Genomic DNA, 8325 nt, shown 5'->3' on the forward strand with positions numbered 1-8325 from the left:
AATCGAACCGCGATTGTCTGGTTCGCAAGCCCGTGCTCAATCCATCATGATGACAATATTTTCTAGTTCAAGGTGTTAGCAGGGTTGCTTTCTCCAGAGCCCTCTCCATTGGACTTCTAGATGGCCATCTTCCCCCAGGGTTTTCAGATGGGGCTTCTTCTATGTGCACCTGTGTCCTAATCTCATTTTCTCATAAGGAACCCAGTTACATTGAACGAGGTCGCACCCTAAGGACATTGTGTTAACTTAATCATTTCCTTAAAGACTCTATGTCCAAATACAGTAACATGCACTGGGGATTAAGACTTCAAATATGAATTTGAGGACTGGGGATACAATTCAGCCTTTAATATCTGGCTACCTCCAATAGCACAAGTAGGTACAAGTGGAAATTCAGCAAGGCAGAAACTGGGGTAACAAATGAACTATTGCTACTGGGAGAAAGTCTAAGTGGGTGTCAGGAAATAGTGTTTAGGAATTAATACTAGTAACTAGTTGTCATTGGGAGGGAAAATAATTTTAAAATGTGTCCAGTTCAGTGGTGATAATCTGGTGAAGTTCATACCAAAGGAATTAGTTAATTTATAAAAAGATACAAGCCAAAAGCAAGATATCATATGCAGGACCAGAATTCTCTAGACTTAACCTGGCAAAAATAATTTATTGAACCAATCTTATATGGAAAATACAACAAAATTAGTCCACTTATAAGAAATGCGATATAAAATTAATACCGGATATCAGGAACCATGACACATGGGATTCATTCATTTATTCACTCATTTGTTTAGTAAAAGTTATCAAAAATATCTACAAAACACCAATTATTATTATTATTATTATTATTATTATTATTATTTAATTGTTATTATAAGCACTGAATTGGCCAAAATGTCTTTATTTTTTCCATAAAATAAAAGACACATTTTTCATTTTCACAAATAACTTTATTGATTTGGATATTTTGAGAATGTCGATGATCTTCTGCATGGTATAACATTGATTGTTCTCACTGTCTCATTTTGATCACTCTCAACTTCAACTGGTCTTACCCAGCCATGGAGCATTGTCCGGTGAGAAATCTCTAGCACAAAACTTCGAAAAGCACTCTTGACACACTCGATCAGTCACAGCACCTTCTCCATACACTGCACAAATCTTTTTTGGGGTTTCAATTGTGTTTTGGCCTTTCTTGAAATAATAAAACAAAATATGTCAAAACTGTTGCTTATTTTCTTCCATTTTCAATATTAAAATGGCTACACAAAAATTCACAAAGTCTGCTAAGTTTTTTTAAAAGCACACTGATATGACAGCTGTCACAATACAATCTAACAAAATTGTTTCAAATGAAGTTAAAGACAGCTAAGTGTTATGAGAACCATCTTACAGAAAAAGCAAATCAACGTTTTGGCCATCCCAATACAGATGAGGCATTTATTATTATAATAGACAAGATGGATATTTGCATTCTCATTTAACAGACGAGGCATCTGAGCCTTAAAGAGATCAACCTATTGGTCAGAAGTAGCTGAACTGAAGGCTGATTTCTTGTCCTTATTTTGAATACTTTAAGAGGTTTGAAAGTGAGTTTTCACATTGCTGTCCACCATTTTTTAATGATATGTAGGTGGAAGTAAGGATCTAAAGCAAGTTTTGCCAAGGTTGTGTAAGCTTTAGTATTAGACAGGATCCAGTATATGTTTAGTAGTTTTAAATGTAAAGAGATGTCACCTCCTACCTGTTAGGATGTCTATTATCCAAAAAAATGCTACCAAGAGTTTGGAAATAATTTTACAATGCAGGTGAGAGTATAAATTGGTGCAAGCTATTATGGAAAACAAAAGGGACGTTCCTCAAGAAATTCAAAATGCAAGCTAAACCTCCTTTTGCCCTGCCCTGTATATGGCAAATCATTTATTCATTTTCCTGGCATTGGTCATTGGACTTGTTTGTAGATCTTTGTGGTTAGAAATGGTGCTTCTGGGAACAACTTTGTGCATGCCTTCTGATGCATGTACAAAGTTTCTGAAAATATATGACTGGTGGTATAATTGCTGGCACATTGAATATATTAAAAATTTCACCTTTAAGAGGTAGTGCCAAGTTATTTTCCAATAACAAGCTCTACCAATTAATACTGTTGTCAGTAGTGTTTAAGAGATATTTAAACACTTTCTTACCTTTGATATTATCAATATTATAAACTTTTGTTTATCTAGTGGGCATAAATGTTATTTTATACATTTTCTGATTGTTAAAATTTGAGGTTTTGTTCCTATTTCTAGCACACAAGAAATAGAACTATCACATAACCCAGCAATCTCTCTCCTGGGTATATATTCAAATAAAATGAAACCTTTACCTTGAAGAGACTGCACTCCTATATTCACTGTAGCTGTATTCTCAACAGCTAAAGTGTGCAAACAACCAAAGTGTCTGCCAATGGATGAATGAAATAAAAATGTTATTTTATATAAACACATAATACATATACAATAAAATATCACTTACCATTAAAGAAAGAAATCCTGCTATTGCAACAACATGGATAGACCTTAATAGCATTAACCTAAGTGAAATAAACCAGACAGAGAAAAACAAAATCTACATGATATCACTCATATGTAGAATCTAAAAAAAAAACGAAACCAAGTTGGAGTCAAACAGAGAACAGAGAGTAGAGAAGTGGTTGCTATGGCTTATGGATGGGAAAACAGGGGACTTAGGAAAAGGGCATAGACCTTTAGTTTTAAGATAAATCAGGTTTGAAGATCTAATGTGTAATATGGTGACTATAGTTGACAGCACTGTATTGTATAATTAAAATTTACTAAGAGATTAGAACTTCATTGTCCTCATCCCCCCTAAAAAAAGGAAATATGTGAGGTGATGGATGTGTTATTAACTCACTGTGGGGAATCCTTTTACAGTCATTACATATATCAGATCATATTGTACACTTTCAAGTTTCTTATCGTTTTGTCAAATATAGTTCAATAACAATACAATTAAAAATAAAATATAAATAAGTATAAATATTTTAAAAATATGATAGAGTATAGGTTCCTTTGTTTGTAATTATTTCAGTGTAAATTGCAGACCAGTACACTGGAAAGATTAAAATAACTAGTTAGGATATACTGGTCATCTCTCCTTAACTATCCATCAAAATGTGACCTGATCCTACACACAGAGGTAGGGAAACAGATGGGTGAGGGTGGATTCTGCTTATAGAGAGGAAAAGGGATAAGAACGGAACAAAATGAATTAACTTATTAATAACCAATCTTTACATTTAGTCATTTAATTTGCCTAATAACCCAATGTTATTTTTTCAGATGAGTATTGGAAATCTGGGGACAATTAGAAATCTTACAAATAGCCAGGCCCATTTTGGTAGTCATTTTTAACCCAAGGATATATGTCTCATTTGCTCATGTTCTTTTCAAATTATATGTCTAGGAATCAAATAAAAATGAACAGAATCTCTCTCACACCATCCTCTGACAAATGTGACCTCAGTGTGACTGGAACACAATGATTTCTTAGTTTTCCCTGCCTTGTGGGTTTTACTTTTTCCATTTCACACAGTGATAACCCTACTGATTAGAAATGCATTTTTTTAGTAAGATACAATCCTCTTTATAATTTCTAAAGTGTATTGGAAGAAAGAACAATATTAACAAAAATACTGATGATCAATCTGTTCTAGGCCCTCTTTTAAACATTTTTATTTCTTAATTTATGTAATCCCCCTACATTTTATGGTATATATACTGCTTTTATCCCTAGGTTACAGATTGCAATCTGAAGTTTAGAAATATTAAATAACCTCTCCATGATCACCTCCCCACTAGACTCCAAAGTAATGGAATCGCTATGTCTTTTGTGCTAACATTTTTTTTCTGGCGATTAAGAATGTACAAATAAAAGACATAACACAATGATCACTGTATTGCTAGTATTCTTTTAAAAACAAATTTAATTTATTTATTTGTAGAGAGAGGAGGAAAGAAGAAGAAAGAAAGAAAGAAAGAAAGAAAGAAAGAAAGAAAGAAAGATGAAAGAAAGAAAGAAAGAAAGAAAGAAAGAAAGAAAGAAAGAAAGAAAGAAAGAAAGAAAGAAAGAAAGAAAGAAAGAAAGAAAGATTAATGTGTAGTTGCCTGTCACTCACCCCCTACAGTCAGGCACCTGTCCAAAGGGAATAAAATCAATAACCCTTTGGTTCCCACAAAGGCTGGCACCCCAATCCACTGAGCCACACCAACCAGGGCTATTCTTAGTATTCTTTTGCAAAGAAGATTCCTTTACTGGAATCCCCATGGTAGGGAAATTTATAGTTTCTCAAGAAACATATCATGTGCCTAAATAAGCATAAAGCTAGAGTTTATGGCACATAAAATATATAGGGAAATAATCTAATTAAAGAAAAATAATAGTTCAAAGAAGAAGGACATCAGTTTTATTGGAGTCACACTTAAAACTCTCAAGATTTTCTGTTGAGTCTTTAATCATAGGACAAAACCTAAAAAACTAAAAATTATTCCCTATTATTAAAGCTTCTGTTTTGTTTTCAATACTCAGTCATTTCTGTGTTATACCCAAATATCTATTTGAGGACTGGGAACAAAAAATGTTTCCAGAAACCAAAAAGTACTCATTCTTATTCTTATTTTTTTATGTTTGAGCTTAACTTATAATTAAAATTTAATGAGAAATGGACTCCTCCAATTATTTTGGCTATTGAAATTATGTATCTTTTTCAAGACATCATTATCATAGAAAGTAAGCATTTGTAGCATCATTCAATGAATGGCCAAGTAGAAATTAACTTTATCCATTCAACATTAATTAAGAAATAATTTTATTGAATGTTACTAGGTACTAAGTTACAACGATGAATAAAATAGATGAAGGCCCTTGTATTGCCACAGTGCCTTCAGCCTAATAGTCCTTCTTTGTATACCTAAAATTAAATTAATTTTAGGTGTCCACAATATGTGAAGTGAGCTTCTTAGGAAAACATAATAATAATAATGTTTACTATTTATTAAGACTTTGGTAAGCGATTTTAAGGGTGTCATTCGCATTAACTCATTACAGTATCCCCTCAATGTCACCATTTTTAGTGAGAAAAAATGAGCTTTGAAGTAATTAGGAATATTGTCCAAAAATCACATAAGAAGCAAATCATAAAATTGGAATTTCATCATGGGTTTTCATATTTCCAAAGTAAGACCTTTAGATCCCACTGCAATATACTGGTCATATCATTTATTTTCATAAATATTATAAATTATAATTTCATTTTAATGTCATACAAATTATAAATTTCCTAAATAAGTGTTTTTCATATCAGAAACTACTTGCACATGAAGTGTGATCATCTATATCACATTTAATAATTATTCATCTTTTTCCTCTCTAGGAGAATTAAAAATCAGAAGAGTTTTCTACTTAGTTAAAAAAAATAAAACATTTACAAAATATGATAGTCAGCTAAATAGCTAACCTAATTTTAAATATAAATGGATTTACTACTTAAAACTAATAGACTCTACATTCTGGAAAAAGGTAGATTTGCTTGTATTCATTGAACTGCTAATCTAAAAAAGAATATTAAAAGAAATTTAAGATAGTTTTTTTAGGGAAGATGCAAAAACTTGAGCTGCTGTTGGAAGGCAACATTCTGATACCAGCATGTGAAAGCGCGGGTATACAACCCAGGAAATGTAGGCGAAAAAAAAGAACCTGAGTTGGGGGGGGTTAATTTAATCAGGGGGCCCGTTTTCGAAAATCAGCCCTATACTTCAATGCACAGAATGAGGAACCTAACCCACTCAGCACTTCCAGAGTAAGATTCTTATGAGCTAAACCCTGATTTCAGTAACTCGTTTTCTTATTTTTTCTAGCAGTATCACAAAAATTATCTGTACCCCTCATCTATCAATCATATACCGCATTTATGTCTCCAACCTGAAATGGAGACCCATAATTTTGGATAGAACACCTTGACTGCATTTAAAAACCTATACCTATTTAAAAATTAAAAATAATAATAACATTGTTCCTTTGACAGTTTCTTTCTGCATCTTTTGTTCTCACTAACCAAAAAAAAAAAAACCCAAAAAAGAAAACCCACAATTATTAGAATGACTTCCTTTTGCCACATCCCCACGCAAATACAATTGACTGATTTGGTTCAAAATATGTTTATATATTTTTTATTGAATGCATGGGGTGATATTAGTAAAATTATATCGGTTTCAGGTGTACAATTCTGTAATGGCGATGAAAAGAGACTTGGGGTGGTGAATACACATTACAATGTACAGATGATGGATTGTATTCAAATACTTTTTATTTCTTCTTGTCCGATCACTGTGGTTAGGACTTCCAGTACTACGTTATATAAGAGTGGTGAAAGCGGACACCCTGCCTTGTTCCTGATCTTTAGGAAAATGCTTTCAATTTTTGCCCATTGACTATGATGTTGGCAGTAAGTTTTTCATATACGGCTATTATTATGTTGATGTATGCTTGTCTCTATTCCCATAGAGAAATGGGAATTTCTCTGAGCATTTTTATCATAAAAGGGTACTGGATTTTATCAAATGTTTTTTCTGCATGTATTCATATGATCATGTGATTTTGTCTCTCATTTTGTTTATGTGTTATACCACATTTATTGATTTTCAAATATTGTATCACTCTTGCATCCCTGGAATGTATCCCACTTTGTCATGGTGTATGTTCTTTTTGATGTATTGCTGGATCTGGTTTGCTAATATTTTGTTGAGGTTTTAACATCTATCTTCATCAGAGATACTGGCCTGTCATTTTCTTTCTTTGTTGTGTCTTTACCTGATTTTGGAATTAGGATAATACTGGCCTCATAAAAAGAGTTTGGAAGTCTTTCCTCTTCTTGAATTTTTTGGAATAGTTTGAGAAGGACAGGGTTAGTTCTTTTGGTGACTGGTAAACTCATCTGTGATGCCTACAGTCCAGCACTTTTGTGAGCCTGGGGTGAAAACTTCACCTCGGGTGAAGCAGTAATTGATTACTTCTTCAATTTCACTACTTGTATCAGTCTATTCAGGTTTTCTGTTTCTTCCTGATTCAGTTTTGAAAGATCATCTGTTTATAAAAATTTATCCATTTCATCCAAGTTGTCCAGTTTTTTGGCATATCGTTGTTCATAGTAATTTCTTACAATCCTTCGTATTTCTGTGGTATTGGTTGTTACATCTTCTCTTTTGTTCTGATTCTATTTATTTGTGCCCTCTCTCTTTTTTTCTTGATACATCTAGTTAAAGATTTATCTATTTTGTTTATATCTACAAAGGACCAGTTTCTGGTTCTTTTGAATTTTTTTCAGTCTCTGTGCCATTTATTTCTGCTCTGATCTTGATTATTTTCTTCCTTCTATTTGCTCTGGGCTTTACTAGTTTTTGTTTGTCTAGTTCTTTTAGGTTTAAGGTGAGGTTGTTTATTTGAGATGTTTCTGTTTTCTTTAGATAGTACTATAATGCCATGAACTTCCCTCTTGGGACTGCATTGGCTGTGTCCCATAAGTTTTAGGTCGTTGTCTGTTCATTGTCATTTGTTTACAGGTACTTTCTGATTTCCTCCTTGATTTTATTTTTCATCCATTCATTATTTAACACGTGTTATTTAGTCTCCATGTATTTGAATTTTTTCTTTAGGTTAATTTCTAGTTTAAATTCATTGTAATTTGAAAAAATGCTTGTTATGATCTTGAATTTTAAGGCTTATTTTGTGTCCTACCATGTGGTCCATCTTTCAGAATAATCCATGCGCACTTGAGAAGAATGCATATTTTGCTTCTTTGGAGTGAAATGTTATGTAGATACCAATTAAATCAATTGATCTAGTGTGTTGAAAGACAAATACCATATGATCTCACTTATAAGAGGATTCTAATGAACAAAAATAACTAATGAGCAAAATAGAACCAGAGGCATAGAATCATGGAACAGACTGACATCTGTAAGAGGGGTGGAAGATGATTGGAGTGGGGACTAATTGAAGGAAGTGATTAGTCAAAGAACGTATATGAAGGACCCATGGACATGGACAGTGGTGTGGGGATTGACAATGAGAGTGGGGGCCGGCTTGGTGGAGGAGGGTGAAAGGGGGGAAAACTGGGACAACTATAATAGCATAAGCAATAAAATATTTTTTAAAAATGAAGTTTTTCCATACTCACCATTGCAAACTTACTTTTGCCCTACTCTGTATACGCATATACACACTCATATATATATGTGTGTGTGTGTTAATTATGTTTTTTTAATTTCA

Source organism: Artibeus jamaicensis, unplaced genomic scaffold, assembly GCF_021234435.1.
Source record: "Artibeus jamaicensis isolate MK-2021 breed Jamaican fruit bat unplaced genomic scaffold, CSHL_Jam_final contig_76, whole genome shotgun sequence".
Lineage (NCBI taxonomy): Eukaryota > Metazoa > Chordata > Mammalia > Chiroptera > Phyllostomidae > Artibeus > Artibeus jamaicensis.